General features: G+C 42.4%; 1 protein-coding gene and 1 pseudogene across 1 annotated transcript in view; both read right to left on the bottom strand.

Moving 5' to 3' along the window:
- The window catches only part of EXOC6 (exocyst complex component 6), a 304,230-nt gene that overhangs the window by 246,519 nt on the left and 37,061 nt on the right, over positions 1-20,650 (bottom strand). The gene's annotated exons all lie outside the window — the stretch shown is intronic.
- On the bottom strand, positions 2,815-5,890 carry LOC140712416 (non-histone chromosomal protein HMG-17 pseudogene; annotated as a pseudogene).

The raw sequence follows: 20,650 nt of genomic DNA, 5'->3' as shown, positions 1-20,650 counted from the left end.
TCTGGATATTAGTCCTTTGTCAGATGTATAGCTTGTAAAGATCTTCTCCCACTTTGTGGGTTGTCTGTTTACTCTGCTGACTGTTCCTTTTGCTGTGCAAAAGCTTTTTATTTTAATTAAGTCCCAGCTATTTACCTTTGTTTTTATTGCATTTGCTTTTGGGTTCTTGGTCATGAAATCCTTGCCTAAGTCAATGTCTAGAAGGGTTTTTCCAATGTTAACTTCTAAATTTTTATAGTTTCAGGTGTTAGATTAAAGTCCTTAACCATCTTGAGTTGATTTTTGTATAAGGTGAGTGATAAGGATCCAGTTTCATCCTCCTACATGTGGCTTGCCAATTATCCCAGCACCATGTGTTGAAAAGGGTGTCCTTTCCCCCACTTTATGCTTTTGTTTGCTTTATCGAAGATCAGTTGGCTGTAAGTATTTGGGTTTATTTCTGAGTTCTCTATTCTGTTCCATTGGTCTATGTGCCTACTTTTATACCAGTACAATGCTGTTTTGGTGACTACGGCCTTATAGTTTGAAATCAGGTAGCGTGATGCCTCCAGATTTGTTCTTTTTGCTTAGTCTTGCTTTGGCTATGTGGGCTCTTTTTTGGTTCCATATGAATTTTATAGTTGTTTTTTCTAAATCTGTGAAGAATGATAGTGGTATTTTGATGGGGACTGGATTGAATTTGTAGATTGCTCTTGACAGTATGGTCATTTTCACAATATTGATTCTATCCATCCATGAGCGTGAGATGTGTTTCCATTTATTTGTGTCATCTATGATTTCTTTCAGCAGTGTTTTATAGGTTTCTTTGTAGAGGTCTTTTGCCTCCTTGGTTAGGTATATTCCTAAGTATTGTAATTTTTTTTTTTTTTTTTTTGGCAGCTATTGTAAAAGGGGTTGAGTTCTCTTTTTTTTTTTTTTTTTTTTTTTTTTTTGATATGGAGTCTTGCTCTGTCACCCAGGCTGGAGTGCAGTGGCATTGATCTCAGCTCACTGCAACCTCTACCTCCCGGGTTCAAGCAATTCTCCTGCCTCAGCCTCCCGAGTAGCTGGGATTACAGGTGCCTGCCACCAGGCCTGGCTAATTTTTTGTATTTTAATAGAGATGGGGTTTCACAGTTGCCCAGTCTGGTCTCGAACTCCTGAACTCAGGCAATCCACCTGCCTTGGCCTCCCAAAGTGCTAGGACTATGGGGGTGAGCCACTATACCTGGCCAGGGGTTGAGTTCTTGATTTGATTCTCCACTTAGTTGCTGTTGGTATATAGAAGAGCTACTGATTTGTGTACATTAATCTTGTATCTGGAAACTTTGCTGAATGCTTTTATCAGTTCTAAGCTTTCTGGAGGAGTTTTTAGGGTTTTCAAGGTAAATGATCATATCGCCAGCAAACAGTGACAGTTTGCCTTCCTCTTTACCGATTTGGATGCCCTTTCTTTCTTTCTCTTGTCTGATTGTTCTGGCTAGGACTTCCAATACTATGTCGAAGAGAAATGGTGAGAGTGGGCATTCTTGTCTTGTTCCAGTTCTCGGAGGGAATGCTTTCAACTTTTCTCCATTCAGTATTATGTTGGCTGTGGGTTTCTCATATGTGACTTTTATTACATTGAGCCATGTCCCTTGTTTGCCGATTTTGCTGAGAGTTTTAATCATAAAGTGATGCTGGATTTTGTCTAATGCCTTTTCTATATCTATTGAGATGATCTTGCTGCTTGTTATTGGTCGGTTGAGGGTATCTAATTCTTCCTGATTTAAGCTAGGAGGGTTGTATTTTCCGGGAATTTATCCATCTCTTCTAGGCTTTCTAGTTTATGTGCATGAAGGTGTTCACAGTAGCCTTGAATGTCTTTTGTATTTTAGTGGTGTCAGTTGTAATATCTCCCGTTTCGTTTCTTAATGAGATTATTTGGATTTTCTCTCTTTTTTTCTTGGTTAATCTCGCTAATGGTCTATCCATTTTATTTATCTTTTCAAAGAACCAGCTTTTTGTTTCATTTAACTTTCATATTTTTTTTCTGTTTCAGTTTTTTTTAGTTCTGCTCTGATCTTGGTCCTTTTTTCTTGGACCTTGGACCTTCTTGATTTCTTCTGCTGGGTTTGGTTTGTTCTTGTTTCTCTAGTTCCTTGAGGTGTCACCTTAGAATGTCAGTTTATGCTCTTTCAGTCTTTTTGATGTAGGCATTTAGGGCTATGAACTTTCCTCTTAGCACCACCTTTGCCGTATCCCAGAGGTTTTGATAGGTTGTGTCATTATTGTTCAGTCTGAAGAACTTTTTAATTTCCATCCTGATGTCGTTTTTGATCCAAAGATCATTTAGGAGCAGGTTATTTAATTTCCATGTATTTGCAAAATTTTGAAGGTTCCTTTTGGAGTTGATTTCCAGTTTTATTCCACTGTGGTCTGAGAGAGTGCTTGACATAATTTCACTTTTCTTAAATTTATTGAGGCTCGTTTTGTGGCCTATCATGGAGAAAGTGCCATGTGCTGTTGAACAGAATGTATATTCTGCAGTTGTTGGTGTTCTGTATATATCTGTTAAGTCCATTCGTTCCAAGGTATAGTTTAAATCCATTGTTTCTTTGTTGACTTTCTGTCTTGATGACCTGCCTAGTGCTATCAGTGGAATATTGAAGTCCCCCACTATTATTGTGTTGCTGTCTATCTCATTTCTTAGTTCTATTAGTAATTGTTTTATAAATTTGGGACCTCCAGTGTTAGGTGTACATATGTTTGGGATTGTGCTATTTTCCTGTTGGACAAAGCCTTTTACCATTATATAATGTCCCTCTTTGTTTCTTTTTTTTTTTTTTCCCAAGCCAAACTGTATCCAGCTTTATTAAAGATACTTTCCATAAACAATCATGGTATTTCAGGCAGGACATGGGCAGACAATTGTTAACAGTATACAACAACTTTCAGACTCCCTTCTTTAATGGACTACCAAAAATCAGAAAGCCACTATAAAACCCAATGAAGCCTTCATCTGATGCTCTGAACAGGGAAAGTTTAGAGTGAGGGTTGACATTTCACATTTAGCATGTTGTTTAACAACTTTTCACAAGCCGACCCTGACTTTCAGGAAGTGAAATGAAAATGGCAGAATTTATCTGAAGATCCACAATCTAGAAATGGAACCAATGCTGTTTTGACAGGTGCCCTCTCAGTGGCATCACTGGAAAGTCTAGATTGCCTGATACACTGGTAACCAATGACTAGGGTCAGGTCCCAACAGATGTCTGGGCTTAAGGGAGTTAAATCTATGCTGAAAGATGGAAAGGGAGAAGAGGACATAAAAACAAATTTGTTTTTCCATACCACAAGGCTTTTGTGCCAAGGTGGCCATGTGTGTCAAAGTAGGGAATCCCTCCTCCTGGGAACCAAGAGGAAGCCTCTCAAAACTAGAAGGGAAAGGTGTTTTCCCCACATCAATCCAGCTGTGGAGACATTCTATTAGTGACATATGCCCCTTCCCCCAAAAACATCAATGAAGTGTTCTGTGTGCTAACAACATAGCTTTAAAAAAAAAAAAAAAAAAGTAAAACAAAATTCTACATTTTTATAAAACTTGATAAAAAATAGTATTTCAAACTGTACAGTCACCAGAAGTACAGTTATCAAAAATGCACACACTTCATTTGGCATCTGCAGCACCTTCAGCTTTCTGTGCCTGCTCTGTTTGGCATCTCCGTTTTCTGCAGGGTTATTCCCCTCCTTGCCAGCATCAGCTTTTCCCTTTTTCCCTTTGGGTACCTTCTCTCCCTTCTTTGCAGGGGCCTTTTTAGGCTTGGGCTCTGGCTTTGAAGGAGCAGGTTTAGCAGACAACCTTGCGGATCTTCTGTGTGGTTCGTCCTTCACCTTGGCTTTACCTCCTTTAGCATCCCCTTCAGCCTTTCTCTTGGGCATGGTGGCAACGGCGGCAGGACTTAGGTGCTGGATGCAGGATGCAGCGAGCGTGCTGGCTTTGGTCGGTCCAGGGGTCATTCTCGCCTCTTCTTCTTCACACTGCTCCCCCTCTTTGTTTCTTTTAACTGCTGTTGCTTTAAAGTTTGTTTTCTCTGATATAAGAATAGCTACTCTTGCTCACTTTTGGTGTCCATTTGCATGAAATGCCTTTTTCCACCCCTTTACTTTAAGTTTATTTGAGTCCTTATGTGTTAAGTGAGTCTCCTGAAGGCAGCAGATAGTTGGTTGGTGAGTTCTTATCCATTCTGCAGTTATGTATCTTTTAAGTGGAGCATTTAGGCCGTTTGCATTCAATGATAGTATTGAGATGTGAGGTACCATTCTGTTCATCATGCTATTTGTTGCTTGTGTACCTTGGTTTTTTGTTTTTGCTTTTTAAGTTGTATTTTTCTTTTATAGGTTCTGTGTGATTTATGCTTTAAAGAGGCTATGTTTTGATGCATTTCCAGGATTTGTTTCAAGATTTAGAGCTCCTTTTAGCAGTTCTTACAGTGGTGGCTTGATAGTAGCGAATTCTCTCAGCATTTGTTTGTCTGAAAAAGACTATCTTTCCTTCATATATGATGCTTAGTTTCACTGGATACAAAAATCACATGATCATCCTATAGGCTATCTTTAAACACTGTGTTGGAGCCAGGCACAGTGGCTCACGCCTGTAATCTCAGCACTTGGAGAGGCCAAGTCAGGAGGATCGCTTGAGCACAGGAGTTTAAGACCAGCCTGGACAACATAGGGAGAACCTGGCTCTACAAAAAAATTTAAAATTAGCAGGGCATGGTGACTCACTCCTGTAATACCAGCTACTTGGGAGTCTGAAGTGAGTAGATTGCTTGAGCCCAGAGGTCAAGGCTGCAGTGAGCCATGATCTTGCTGCTGTACTCCAGCCTGGGCAACAGAGCAAGACCCTGTCTCAAGTAAATAAATATCTCTTTGGGTAGACCCTGAAATGGTTTCTTTTTACAATATGCTCCTCTAATACCACCCCAAAGATGACTGTCACTCCCAGCATGTACCTGAATGTCTTTATTTCCCTTTGTAATGCTCTCTAGGATACCACTCATAACATCATGGGCTGTCTTGCATCTTTGCATCCTAAGGGCCTAGCCCAGGGGAAATGTTAGATGTTCATTAAATATTTGTTGAATGCGTGGATAGATGGATATAGAGAATCATTAATTTAACACACAATGTTCAAAGTACAGACCTTCCTTATGATGGTTAGAGAAGTACTGATCATTGTCACTAATTTAATCATATTGGTTTCTCCCAGGAAGGATTAAAGAGGAATTTTGGAGCATGGGGCACTAGCAGAGAAGAGACAAGGAGCCAGGCCTGCGTCAGGACATCAGTGAGCAGCCAGGAAGAAAGCTGAAGGATAGGGTGAGGGGGTGAAGAGTCGCAGGTAATTTTCCAAACTGGGAGCACATTATTCTTCTTGCCAAAGGCTTTCACTCTCCTGAGATTTAATTTAAAAATTTAAAACAACAACAACAACAAAAAACCCAACTATTTTCTTTCTATTTCTCCCTGAAAAGCCAAGGTGTCCTCTAACCAAAAAAAAAGGGAAAAAACCAAAATAACAAAAAACCTTGCAGAGACTTAATTTGAGCATCTCAGGGGGAAATGGTATAGCTCAAAGAGAGGCATCAGCAATGGCCCCAGGCTATACAATTTGAACAATGTATTTATTTATTTTTATTTTTATTTTTTTGAGGTAGAATCTCACTCTTTCGCCCAGGCTGGAGTGCAGTGGTGCAATCTCAGCTCACTGCAACCTCCGCCTCCCGGGTTCAAGTGATTCTCCTGCCTCAGCCTCCTGAGAAGCTGGGATTACAGGCTTCTGCCACCACACCAGGCTGATTTTTGTATTTTTAGTTAGCGATGGGCTTTCACCATGTTGTCCAAGCTGGTCTTGAACTCCTGACCTCAAGTAATCCTCCCGCCTCTGCCTCCCAAAGTGCTGGGATTACAGGCGTGAGCCACCCATCCAGCTGAACAAACGTATTTAATTTCTCAATCTCTGATGGACTTGCCATTCTCCTTTCTAACAATGATGCTATTTTCACCATCAAAAGAGGCTGTCTTGTCCATTGTTGTTCTAAAAATAGCAACAGTAAATTAGAACTAGCTTACATGTCCATCAACGGGGAAATGGTTAAATAAACTACGGACTACTATGGAACAGTTTAAAAGAATGAGGGTGATACATCTACCAACAGGAAGAGTTTTCAAAGTCATATTGTTAAATGAGAAAAGCGAATTGAAAGAAATTATACTATGTCATCAAAAAAATCTTTTTTTTGAAACAGGGTCTCATTCTATCACCCAGTTAGAGTGCAGTGGTAAGGACACAGCTCACTGCAACCTTGAGCTCCTGGGCTCAAATGATCCTCCTGACTCAGCCTCTCGAGTGGCTGGGACTACAGGTACATGCCGTGACACTCAGCTCACTAAGCTTTTTTTTAAAAACACACACACATAGGCTGGGCATGGTGGCTCATGCCTGTAATCCCAACACTTTGGGAGGCCGAGGCAGGAGGATCACCTGAGGTCAGGAGTTCGAGACCAGCATGGCCAACATGGTGAAACCCTGTCTCTACTAAAAATACAAAAATTAGCCAGTCATGGTGGTCGGCACCTATAATCCCAACTACTCAGGAGGCTGAAGCAGGAAAACTGCTTGAACCCAGGAGGTGGAGGTTGCCATGAGCTGAGATTGCGCCACATCACTCCAGCCTGGGCAACAAGAGCAAAACTCCATCTCAAAAAAAAAAAAAATTAAAAAAAATTAAATGAAATAACACACACACATCAAAGACATGCTTTACATATATGTAAAATCATACAAAATAGATCCAGAAACACCACACTGCTAACCGTGGCCACTTCTGGAGAGAGAATTAGGACCAGAGGCAAAGGGGTAAAAGGTAACTTTTGCTTTAGCTGTATTGAGAACAACGACAAAAACCCCTCAAATTATGGCCTTTTCTCTGGGAAAACAAAAACGGAGACACTCACCATTTATTAATTCACATTCTGGTGGATCTCTCATACTGTTGGCTGATGGGGTCATCACCTCCAAGGGTAGAACCAGTGCCTTTGTACTTTACCTAATCTGTGTCTCCATTGTCCAATATGATTGCCACATGTGGTTACTGAGCATTTGAAGTGTGGTTAGGCTGACTTGAGATAGACTGTAAGACTAAAAATATATGCCATAATTCAAAGATTTAACATGGAAAAAAGTAAACTACCTCATTAATAATTTTGTATCACATGTTATTACACGATGTTATTGATTATTTGTTGACATGGCATATTCAATAGAATATACTATTAAAATTAATGTTACTTATTTCTTTTACTTTTTAAAATGTGGCTGCTAGAAGAGTTTAAATTACATAGATATAGGTGGCTCAGGCTCACGTTACATATTTATTGGACAGCGCCGGTCTAGGTGATAAAAATTTTATACATGCTGATTCCCTGAATAATTGTATACATTACTGCATTTATATCGTAAACAAATTTTTCCACCTAAGAAAAGTTAGATGTGTGCTTCCACAACTTTGAATCCATTTTGGCTGGTTTACATCCAAAAAGTACACTGATATCTCCAGGACCTTAAACTGAGCTTCTGTTTCCCCATCTGTAATATTACCCACCTTGTAGTATGTTGTAGTGATGTTTACAAGGGATCATCTACTCAAGGTCCTTAGTCTACAACTGTCTAAATGTGAAGTCCTCTTTGGGCTGGAATCCTAAAGCATATTATGGTTTTACCCCTCCCTGTCCTTCAATGGCCCTGCAAAAGCCCAATAAATGTTAGTGTCCTCCTCCTTCCTCTATTCAGTTGTAAGAAAGGCGCTCATTCACCTATCAATTGTTCCACATGGGGTTTTTTTTGTTTTTGTTTTTGTTTTTTTGAGACAGAGTCTCACTCTGTTACCCAGGCTGGAGCACAGTGGCACCATCTTGGCTTACTACAACCTCCACCTCCTGGTTCAAGTGATTCTCGTGCCTCAGCCTCCCAAATAGTTGGGATTACAGGCGCATACCACCATGACCGGTTTTTTGTTTGTTTGTTTGTTTGCTTGTTTTGTATTTTTAGTAGAGAGGGAGTTTCACCATGTTGGCCAGGCTGGTCTGGAACTCCTGACCTCAGGTGATCCACCTGCCTCGGCTTCCCAAGGTGCTGGGATTACAGGCGTGAGCCACTGCACCCGGCCCCACCTGGATTTTTTTTAAATGACTTTTTCCAAGTTAACTCCACTTAATATATTATCTCTTTCTGTTTTTTGTTTGTTTGTTTGTTTCCTTCTTTTGGATTTGTTCATCATATTCTAAAATTAACACTTTATTCTCAAAGCTCCTTGTTCTCTAAGAAACCACCACCAGGTACCCACCTCCCCACTGCCCTCCCACTGTGTCCCCTGCAAATACAGACTTCCTAGAAAACCATTTCCTACAGCCTCAGTGATTTGGACATAGCTGTTTGTTTGAAGCAACCATTTCCTTACATGCTCTAATTTCACTTTCAAGTTATATGTCCTTGGTTATTTGGTTCTCTAATTACAGATCCCCTTTTCTAGAAAGGAAGTAAAAATCATTTTACTGTATGTTGTAGCACTGAAATCTGTTTCCCAATCTTTTATTATAAAATAAATTGAACTTACACTGTTTAAGATCTATTAAATTTCCTGCAGGCAAATTATTCTTCAATTTTTAAAAAAGTAATTGAGCCAGTTGTTTTTTCTCTCTCTAAAGAAAAAACAATGTTTCGCTCTAGTTCTTGGTTGCTATTTCTAACAAGGGGTCTTACTAGACAAAACGGATAACAACAACTGACATGTATGTGTGCTTATTATAAATTAAACACTGTACATGTACTTGATATTTAATATTTGCAGCAATGATTCCTGAACCCTGCCTAGGGAGAAATTGCTAGGTACGTTCATTGCCCTGTCTTCTATGTGTCCTTTTTTTTGTTGTGTGATCAGGAAAACCTCAGGTCCCAGGCTTCCCAATACTGGTTTTGAATATTCACATCCGAAGTCACTAATCTTTCTTGTTAACACCTTGTAGTTTGGCCCTTGATTAATTCAATCAGTGATTAGCACTTCTACAATAAGTGTTAATCTCTCTTTTGAAATATCTCAAAGCCCAACCCTTTACTGAGGCTTTCTGCCCGAGTCAGAGTATACTGGAAAGGATTTCCCTATTGTGAGCAATATCTACAAGGCGTTTCCCCTGCACACCACCAGTTTGGGAAAGGCCCGCTTCAAAGTCTTGTTGCGAAATTAAAGTACAGAATTGTAGGCCCAGGTCTGCACCTACTGCATGCGGTAGACTCCAGCTGAGTACAGCTAGTGATCCTGTTAAAAGCAGGGGCCAGGCTGGGTGCGGCGGTTCATGCCTGTAATCCCAGCACTTTGGGAGGCCGAGGTGGGCAGATCGCTTGAGGTTAAGAGTTCAAGACCAGCCTGGCCAATATGGTGAAACTCTGTCTCTACAAAAATGCAAAAATTACCCGGGCATGGTGGTGCACAACTATAGTCCCAGTTACTCAGGTTGAGGTGGGAGGAAGACTTGAGCCCAGGAAGTCGAGGCTGCAGTAAGCCGAGATCATGCCACTGCACTCCAGCCTGGGTAACCAGAGCGAGACTCTGTCTCAAAAAAAAGAAAAAACAAAAAAACTCTATTTTTTTGTTTTTTAAAGCAGGGGCCAGATTCTTTTGCAAAGCTGGAGGCCTTAATCAATAAGAAATAAAAATGATTTTTTTTTAAAAAAAAAAAAGAAGAAGAAGAAAAGGAGCCAGATTCTTCAACACCGGGAGACCAAAACCAATAAACCTCCAGAGGGCACCCCCAGCAGTTCAGTCTGGGACGAGGGGACTCAAGGCCGGACAGAGCCGAGCTAGGCGCTGTTCTTGGGTTTCCAGTCACCCAGATGCTCAGTTGCTCAAGTGTGACAACTAGGGCCTTCTCAGAAGCAGCCGGTAAAGCCTCAAATGCTTCAGCTGGCAGGTGTGAAGGCCTCCAGCTCTCCGAGAGTCATTTTCTTCCTGACAATGGGTGTCTACAAAGTAACTAACGAATAAAATTTGAGATGAACCCTGCAATCGTCCTTCCCATTTCACAAGGGAGCATATGGGTTTGCCCTGACCACTGTCTAGGTTCACACTCCCCAAGTGGCAAGCCCTGAGAAGCCACTCCACATGAAGAAAGACAAACACAACCAGTTAACTTCTCCTCTTGCATTTGAAAGAGAACAGCTTTGATCTTGGTTTCATGGTAGGTGGTCAGCTTTCATTGATTTCAACTTTTTTTTTTTTTTTTAAAGTTTCCTGTAAAGGAAAATTTCTCCATCCTCCCCGCTACTTCCAGAACACTGGGGGATTTCTCCCAACATAAAAGAATGTTGGAGTCTTATGATTTCTAAGGCATCATGGCAACCAATTTGAATATTTTTTCTCTATAGCACAGCAGTCATGTGACACGTGTCACAATCTTACCTTTAGAATATGTTTTCGTTGTTCCCACTCATCAACACTTTGACATAGGTACAGAAAATATCTTCACCCTATTTTGCAGATCAGAAAGTAGAGGCCCAAAAAGACCCTGTGTCTGACTTAAACCACACAGGCATGTTACTGAGTGGGACTGAGATTTAAACTCAGGTCCCTCCAACTTCCATGGCCAAGGCCGTAACTACCATGCTGTTAGCCACCATAATCAGGAGCCCTGATTGGGCTTCTTCTCAATCAGTGGGATCAAAACTTGGTGTGAGCTAATTCTTAGCAGCAGAGCAAGGACTAGAAAACAACTGGCAGGCATCGCAGCTGCACTAGGCCAAAGAGCGTATGTATTGTCCACAGCCAAGCCAAGGGAATGGAGGAGCCCCAGAGCCAGGCATGGTGGTGGCAGTCAGTTGTACAAAGACCCATGGAACTGGGGCCAAAAGAAGTGAGAACTCCAAAGGAAGAGTCAAGGGCAGCCATGAGTGAACACGTGCTTTCATTACGCTTCCCTTTCATACTCTCCTAGACCAGATGAACCTGGACCAAAAAATGGTTCTTGAGCTTTATAGTAAGATCTCTGACGAAGGGTTGGGGTGCTTATTAAAAGAGAGATTTCTAAGTCCACCTTATTCCTATGAATCAAAATCCCTGAAAGTGAGACCCCAGAAGCTTGTGTAAACAAGCTTCCCAGGGATTCCAACCACACCTGGAGAAGCAAGGGCCAGATGGCAGAGGCATGTCTGCAGGTGTGTGTGACTTCCTGCAGCAAAAACAGCTCTGCCCGCTCCTGCATTTAGTTAACAAGAGCAGATGAGCAGCAGAAAGTTTCTCATGTGCTGAAATAAGAAAAGAGTTACTAAAAGACGTGTGACTGCGACAGGAGCAAATGTCCTAACCTATCCCAGAGAGGGCTTCAGCAGCATGGAGGCACAGGTGTGGTGAGGTCAGAGGGAAGACGCCGCCACCTGGGCATTGTCTACCAAAACCAGGCAGTGCAGGTGACAGGTTCCTTGTTGAAACAGGAAGGGGAAGCAGATGAGAGAACAGCAAGGAAGAAGCTTGTAATACATGTTTTATCTCAGCTGTCATTCTAACTGCTACACACACAGGCACACAAAACTTTTTTTTAAGTTTTTGTTTGTTTGCTTTTGAGACAGCCTCACTCTGTTGCCCAGGTTGGAGTGCAGCAGTGCAATCATGGCTCACTACAGCCTCTATCTCCCAGGCTCAGGCAATCCTCTCACCTCAGCCTTCTGAGGAGCTAGGACCACAAGTGCATGCCACCACGCCTGGCTAATTTTTAAATGACTTGCAGAGATGGGGTCTCCCTATGTTGCCTAGGCTGGTCTCAAACTCCTGGGTTTAAGCAATCCTCCCACCTCAGCCTCCCTAGTAGCTAGGACCACAGGTGCACGCCACCAGGCCTGGCTAATTTTAAATTTTTTTGTAGGGACAAGGTCTTCCTATGTTCGCCAAGCTGGTCTCAAACTCCTGGGCTCAAGCGATCCTCCCGCCTCAGCCTCCCAAAGTGCTGGGATTACAGGCTTGAGCCTCTGTACCCGGCTTTAAGCTGCATTAATAGCAGCAGTGGAAGCCTTCACACACTAGGAAAGAATAATCTGTGTTTGTTGAGATGGGTAAGCTATGGCAAGACTCAGCCTCAGCCGCTGAAAGAAGGCATTTTTCAAAGACCGACTGGGAACATTAGGAATTATTCTGGAGAATTAACAGGAAGACAGGACTGCATTGATACTTTATATGCCCTCTCAGTGTTATTGTTGTTGTTGTTGTTTTTCAGTCCCCTGATAGAAAATCCTCTTGTTATAGACTGAACTGTGTTCCCTGAAATTCATCGATTGAAGCCTTAACGCTCAATGTGGCTGTAGTTGGAGACTGGGCCTTTAGGGAGGTGATTAAGGTAAATGAGGCTAAAAGGGTGGGGCCCTAATCCAATAGGATTGAAGTCCTTATAAAAAGAAGAAGAAACATCAGAGAACTATCTCTCTCTGTCCTGGCACAGAGGAAAAGTCATTTGAGGACACAGCCAGAAGGCAGCTGTCCGCAAGCCAGGAAGGGAGGCCTCATCAGAAACCAACCCTGGAGGCACCTTAATCTTGGACCTCCAGCCTCCAGAACTGTGAAAAAAATAAATTCCTGTTGTTTAAACCACCCAGTTTGTATCATTTCTTACGGCAGGCCTCGCAGGCAAATACACCTCTCTGAGCCTCAGATCCTTCATCTGTAAAATGGGGATAATTGCATTACCTTTGCCATAGAATTACTGAGAGAATTAAGTGAAATAATATATGTAATAATGTGATATATGTAATAGGTTAACTGGCACACAATAAGTGCTAGTTATTATAGCCCATGTCATAGGATTGTTAATTGGACTAAGTGAGATAATCAATGTGATATTCTTGGTACAATACCTGCACATAGTAGGTGCTTAATAAATTGTAACTATAAACACGCTTATAAACTTTTATTTATTATTTATTTATTTATTTGAGACAGACTTGCTTCATCGCCCAGGCTAGTCTTGAACTCCTGACCTCAGGTGATCTACGTGTTTCAGCCTCCCAAAGTGCTGGGATTACAGGTGTAAGCCACCATGGCCGGCCTATAAACTTTTAAATAACGTTAAATGCAATCATGTTGCTAAAACAACTTTCAATCAAATGCAGCCATGGTGCAGTCACAGCTCCCTGAGACTGCTATCTCCCAGGCTCAGGTGATCCTCCCACCTTAGGCTCCTGAGTAGCTGGGACCACAGGTGCATGCCACCACACCCAGCTAATTTTAAAATTTTTTTGTAGAGACGGCGTCTTCCTATGTTGCCCAGGCTGGTCTCAAACTCCTGGGCTCAAGTGATCTTCCTGCCTCTGACATAAGTAAATGTCATGATTATTATATAACAGCTACCCTTCCAAAATGCTTTCAAATTCATACAAAAGACTGAAAAAGAGCTACAAGTTGACCATGTTATAAAGGAGAAATAAAGACCAGTAAGCTTAATTTTGGTGCCCAAGAAAATACAAGGGAAAAAATTAATACAACCAATTTTCAAACCCGCCGAGAGATCAGAGTGCACAATACTAATTTTATTAGGAAACACTCTGGTCAAGCTAAGAAGACAGATTATCCAGAGCAGAGCAGCAGCAGAGCAGAACCAACCTGGCTAACTGTAGTGAGACTTTTGTCCCACATCCTTGGGTTTTCTAAAAGGTCAGGAAACAGAAGTCCAGTGACATTGTTCTTGGCTGGAAAGGCAAAGATTCTCATTAAATCAAGGAACCGAGGAGAGTTTTGAGAGGTCAGTCCTGGGGTCAGTGCTATTTAAAGGGTCCATTAGAGAGGAATCGGGAGGAAAGAAGAGCACTGCCATGGCTGTGGAGAGGTCAGAGGGCAGGGGTTGCACTGACAGGCACCCACCTTAGCAGGTACCATCCCACCTCCCTCGGAGCTTCCCGCCAGCTGGGGAAATATTGGTGTGGAATTTCCAAGCTTGTTAAAGCAAGAGCCACATGCGGCAGAAACAAAGACCGGATTTGTACTTCTCCCCTTGCTTCCTCGTTCACTCTTTCCTTCATCCACATGTTTGCAGGGCATCTCCTAAGTGTGAGGCTCTGTGCTAGGCAGGAAATAAAACCAAATCCTTGCTTTCAATGGATGGAGAGGCAGACAATAAAATTTTAAGTAGAGGCCAGGCGTGGTGGCTCACACCTGTAATCCCAGCATTTTGGGAAGCCGAGGTGAGTGGATCACCTGAGGTCAGGAGTTCGAGACCAGCCTGACAAATATGGTGAAACCCTGTCTCTACTAAAAATACACAAATTACCTGGGTGTGGTGGCACGCAACGGTAGTCCTAGCTACTCGGGAGGCTGAGGAAGGAGAATTGCTTGAACCCAGGAGGTGGAAGTTGCAGTGAGCCGAGATCGCACCACTGCACTCTAGCCTGGGTGACAGAGCGAGACTCCATCTCAAAAAAAAAAAAAAAAAAAAAAAAAAATTACAACTAAGTATGTGATAAAATGTCAAGATACAGGCTCGGTGTAGTGGCTCACATAAGTAATCCCAGCAACACTTTGTGAGGCCAAGGCAGCAGAATCCTTTGAGCCCAGGAGTTCAAGACCAGCCTGGGCAACATAGCAAAACCCTGTCTCTACACACACAAAAAAAAACACAAAAATTAGCTGGGCATGGTGGTGTGCACCTGTAGTCCCAGCTACACGGGAGACTGAGGTGGGAGGATTGCTTGAACCCAGATCTCAAGGCTGCAGTGAGTCATAATGGTGCCACTGCACTCCAGCCTGGACCACAGAGTGAGACCCTGTCTCAAAACAAAACAAAAAACAAAACAAAACAAAAAAGTGGGGATATGGGAGGTGCCATGAAGAAAAAAAAGACAGGTAAGGGCATAGAGAGGGATGGGACAGTGAGGTGCCATCTTAGATGAGTTGGTCAGAGAAGGCTTCTCCAAGGGCGTGAAGTTTGAGCAGAGACCTGACTGAAAGGACAGAGCAAGCCATGTAGATCTCTGAAGTAAGAGAACCACAGGCAAAGGGAGCAGCAAGAGGCAACGCCTGGAAAAGGAAAGGAGTGTAGTACCGGGGAGACAGCATGGAGGTGGGTATGACCAGAGGAGAAAGAGAGAAGGAGGTGGGTTGGAAGACCTATCTGGGGGCCAGGTTATATGGGATTCTGAGAGCCATTTAAGAGGGACCTTATGCTACATGTGTTGGAGAGTTACTGGGAAGCAAGCGAAGAGGCTATTGCAAGAATCCCAGGGAAAGATGATGGAAGCTGAGACCAGGGTGGCAGAGGTCAAGGGAGGAACAGCAGACTTGGAACATGGCTGTGATTGCCTAGCATGACACAGACATTTATTTTAGAATAGAAGGATGTCTTTTCCCACAAAATCATATGGATCATAAGTTAACAAGTTCTCTCTCTCTCTTCTTTTGAGATAAGGTCTTGCTCTGTACCCAGGCTGGAGTGCAGTGGTGAGGTCATAGCTCACTGCAGCCTTAAACTCCTCGGCTCAAACTATCCTCCTGCATCAGCCTTCCAAGTAGCTAGGATTACAGGTGTGTGACACCACGCCAGACTAATTTTCTTTTTTTTATTTGTAAAGATGGGTGTCTTGCTATGTTGTCCACACTGGTCTCGAACTCCCAGCCTCAAGAGATCCTCCCACCTCAGCCTCCCAAAGTGTGAGGATTGCAAGTATGAGCCACTACATCCAGTCACAAGTTCTCTTTTAAATATGTAAATCATTGTTCTAAAATTATTTGGGGAAAGAAAATTAAACTAACTGGCTGGGCATGGTGGCTCACGCTTGTAATCCCAGCATTTTGGGCAGCTGAGGTGGGCAGCTCACTTGAGGCCAGGAGTTTGAGCCCAGCCTGGCCAACATGGTAAAACACTGTCTATTAAAAATACAAAAATTAGCCGGGTGTGGTGGCATATGCCTGTAGTCCCAGCCACTCAGGAGGCTGAGGCACAAGAATCACTTGAGCCTGGGAGGCAGAGGTTACAGTGAGTCGAGATCATATCACTGCACTTCAGCCTGGGCAACAGAGCAAGACTCTGTCTCAAAAATAGCCAATTTGTGACGTTCTGGTCAATAATAGCTATCATTTTTTAAGCTTTTTAAAGTATGACAAGACACTGGGTTTAATAGTCTTATGTATATTATCTTGTTGAGTTCTTACAAGAATCCCATGAAACTGACACTATCGTTAGTCTATGTTTTACAGATGGGGAAAGTGAGGCTGACTTAAAGAGTTAAATACCTTCACAAAGGTCACACAACAAGGTGGGATTCAAACCCATGTTTGTCTAACACCAAAACTCACCATCCTTCTACTTGTCATTTCCCTGTCTCCCTGCCCCAACTTTTTGTTTTCATCTGGGCATCCCATTTCCACTGTTTCCACCAGAAATAGTCAAGATGTGCCAATTGATGACATTATTGAATCCACTTCTTTAAAAGAGGGATTTTTTTTTTTTTTTTTTTTTTTTTTTTTTTTTGAGATGAAGTCTAGCTCTGTCGCCCAGGCTGGAGTGCCGTGGTGTGATCTCGGCTCACTGCAACCTCTGCTTCCCGGGTTCAAGCAATTCTCATGCCTCAGCCTCCTGAGTAGCTGTGATTACAGGCACATGCCACCACGCCTGGTTAACTTTTGTATTTTTAATAAAGACAGGGTTTCACCAGGTTGCCCAGGCTGGTCTCAAAGTACTGACCTCAAGTGATTCGCCGGCCTCAGCCTCCCAGTGCTGGGACTACAAGTGTGAGCCACCATGCCCAGCCTAAAAGAAGGATTTTAACCTAGCATCCGTGGATCCCTATGTTGGGGATGAGAGTGTCCATGGATTGTTTATCAAAATGTGTGTGAATCCCTGAAACTGTGTGCAAAATTTGGGGGATAGAATGTGCATTTTTGTGGAAAGAGAGTACCTAGCTTTCTCAAAGTAGAACATGAATCCAGCACTTAAGAGGTGATGATTTCCAAACCACCATTTCCTAGTCTGTGCTGTTTGGCTGCTTTTTCATTTCAGATTATTCTAGTTTTCTAGTCACAAGCATTTTCTCAGGAAGAAGGAAATTTTTTAAAGGAGCAAAAAGTATTTAATGGTCTCTTCTTTTTCTCCTCACCATCTTTCTAGTTTAAAGACATTCTCCATTGGTGATAGCGTTGCTGTTCCTTCTTTTCACTTGCTGGAGCTGGAAAGTTAATGCTATTCACTCTGATATTCCTTAAAAGGTGCATCTTCTCCTGGTTTGAGTTTTTTATTCCATACCTAAAAGACAGGGCTGTCATATTCCTTCTTACCTATACAGCCCAATTTCCATTTTGTCAGTGGAATTTTCTCTTACAGGGTACTCTTTTAGTTTGCCATCTACAGGCAGCTTGTGTTAGTCAACTCAATTAGATCTTCTACCTTGTCATAAGGACAGAGGGCTTTCTGTATCCCAGGGTTTCTTGCCTCGGTGTACTGGAAGAATTGGATTATATCTGGACTTGGAGAATGAGTGCAACGAATTTTTTTTTTTTTTTTTTTTTTGAGATGGAGTCTCACCCTGTTGCCAAGGCTGGAGAGCAATGGTGCAATCTTGGCTTACTGCAATCTCCCCCTCCTAGGTTCAAGCGATTATCCTGCCTCAGCCTCCCAAGTAGCTGGGATTACAGGTGCCTGCCACCACATCTGGCTAATTTTTATATTTCGTAGTAGAGACAGGGTTTCGCCACGTTGGCCAGGCTGGTCTTGAACTCCTGACCTCCTGAGAAAAGTGACTCTCTAAATACACTGTTATGACTCTTTTGGTAGCAAAATCCACATCCACCTTAAACTAGACTAGACACAGAACTCATAGGCTCAAGTAGCTCAAAAGTCTAGAAGACTAGACTCTAGTTCAGACCTCCTTGGACGAGGGTCCTAGCCTATCAGGCCCTCTCTGCATCCAACTACTGCATCTCAGACAAGCCCCATGCACACGATTTCCTTAGCAATCCCAGCCAAGAAGGCTTCATTCCTCAATAGCTCCAGCAAATGTTCTAGCCGGTATTGCAGTCATCCTGCCCATCACCCCTAGACACAACTTGTGAATGGGGATACTCCATCTGATCCACATGAGCTGAATATGGGAAAGAATGGATTCCTCAAAGGAGAATGGAGGTTCCACGGCAGATACTGTCCACTGCTATTCAACATACATCCCCCTCTTTTCTGCACAGAATGCTATCTAACTGCCCTGTAGTATTCGATTTTATGAACATACAATTTATTCATTTATTTTTCTTTGGATGAACACTTAGGTAATTTCTAATTGTTTACTATCTAAAATGTAATATTTCTTTGTGCATATTTGCTATAGCTTCTCTAAGGCATATACTCAGAAGTAGAACTAGGTCATAATAGGGTATGCATTTGTTAGACAGGAAGACTAGGTTTTGCTGCAGTATAACCAACTATAAAATGTCAGTGGTATAAAAGGTTTCTTTTTTGCTCACATAAAGTCCATTTGAGTATAGGTGACTCTCCAGGGAAGCTGGCCTCTTCTTGTCAGCTCTTGTTTCTCAACAGCTTTGCTCTTATAGTGGCTCCATATCAACACACATTCTCCAGATTTTAGCAGCAGGAAAAAGACAGCATAGACACCAGCACATCAGCAGCTAAAAAATTTGCCCAGAAATGACACACATCGCTACACTCACATTTCATTGCTAAAGTAAGCCACTTGGCCTACCTAACTCAAGAATTGGAGAACAGTCTTCCTGTGCTCCTGGATCAAGAGTAGAATCAGAAACATTAGACAACAACACTCATGTCTACCATACACATTCTCCTATTTTTCCCAAAAACTGCCTGTAGATAGGGGGTCCAAGGGAAAAGAAATATTTCCCTTTATAGAGGTTTTATTAATTTTCTCTCCCATTGTAGCATATAATAATTTAATTGCTATACATTTTTACCAATGCCTGGAATTGTAGACTTTTATAACTGTTGCCAGCTTGATATGCGTGAAATGCTACTGAAACTGCCTTTGCAAAAAGTATAACAGTGGGCTGGGCATGGCGGCTCACACCTATAATCCCAACACTTTGGGAGGCTGAGGTGGGAGAGTTCAGAGGCTTGAGCCCAGGAGTTTCAGACCAACCCAGGCAACATAATGAGACTCTATCTCTACAAAAAAATTTAAAAATTAGCTGGCCGTGGTGGCATGCACCTGTAGTCCCAGGTACTCAGGAAGCTGAGGTGGGAGGATTGCTTGGGCCTGGGGAGGTGGAGGCTGCAGTGAGCCATGATCACTGTACTCCAGCCTGGGCAACTGAATGAAAACCTGTCTCAAAGAATAGCAACAAAAAATTATAACAGTGGAAGAAATCTAATCTAACATTGTAGGACTATCTCCTTAGTTCAGCTAAAGATGGGGTCCTTGTCACACAGCCATGAAAATTTAGGCTTGCTGACAATTTGAAGGGGGAGAAAAATGGAATATATTGAGCAAAAAAGGAAAAAAAAAAAAAAAAGGAAACAGGTACGCTGTGCAAAGCCAGAGTGAGAATCCTGCTATTTATATGCTTCCCACCTCACCGATTGAATTCCAGGCTCCACCCAGGAAGAGGATGGACCAGGATCCTCCCTGCTGCAAATGTCGCAAACTTCTGCGGCTCCACCCCAGTGTGCACTCCTCCTAGTGCGTGTAGGCTGGTTGGAGTTTCTCTGGGACACCTTCCCACCTGGCTGTCTCACTAACAGTGAAATAAATCTAACCATCTTGCTTCTAACCTCATGAGCTAATTGCCCTTGCTCATTCCTGGGTGTAAGCAAAGCTAACTATGGGAGGAATTTAGTTTATAGTTTATCTTTAAAGCAAGGACAATAATAGTCCCTCCCAAAACTGACTCCATCCTGGAACGGAAACCACCTTTGTAAAACTAATAAAAGGACACAAGGTTGGGATGAAGGGAGGGGCCTGAATTCTGCTAAGATGCGGGCATTAGTTAACCCATAACCAATCATTGTTCCCCAGCCTACTTTCCTATCATTCCTTACTGCTCAGGAGTCATGTAGCCAGAGGTCACAAGATTTCTAACTTCTCCAGTAGCTCCTATAGATAACATCACTCTTGTGAAAACTAAGATTGGTCTTTGAGATACTTTTCAGACCTTTGCATTCTGGCAACCAACCAACTTTACCAAGACCTGTGACTCACACCAAGGAATTATCTCAGCTGGTCCTATGACCTTCACCCAGAAACTGACTCAGTGCCTGAAGACTGTTTTGGATAATCCTATTACTTTATCCCCAACCACTTAGGAGCACCCATTCTGCAACCCCCTGACTACCAAATTATCCTTGAAAGCCCTACCCTCTGAGCTTTCAGGGAAGTGGATTTGAGAACTGTCTCCTGTCCATCTGTGTGACTGCCTTGTAGTAATTAAATCCTTTCTTTACTGCAAAATTGTTGTCTCAGTGAATTGGCTTTATCTATGCAGTGGGCAGGAAGAACCCATTGAGCTTACCACTACTCATCATTGATTTATTTTGATTTTTTGATTACAGGTGAGATTGAATAACTTCTTATCTTTTTTTTTTTTTTTTTTCTTTAAGACAGTCTCACTCTGTTGCCAAGGCTAGAGTGCAGTGGTTCAATCTT

Source organism: Chlorocebus sabaeus, chromosome 9, assembly GCF_047675955.1.
Source record: "Chlorocebus sabaeus isolate Y175 chromosome 9, mChlSab1.0.hap1, whole genome shotgun sequence".
NCBI classification, from domain to species: domain Eukaryota; kingdom Metazoa; phylum Chordata; class Mammalia; order Primates; family Cercopithecidae; genus Chlorocebus; species Chlorocebus sabaeus.
The sequence above is the reverse complement of the archived record's forward strand: the minus strand, read 5'-3'. Positions and strand labels throughout refer to the sequence as shown.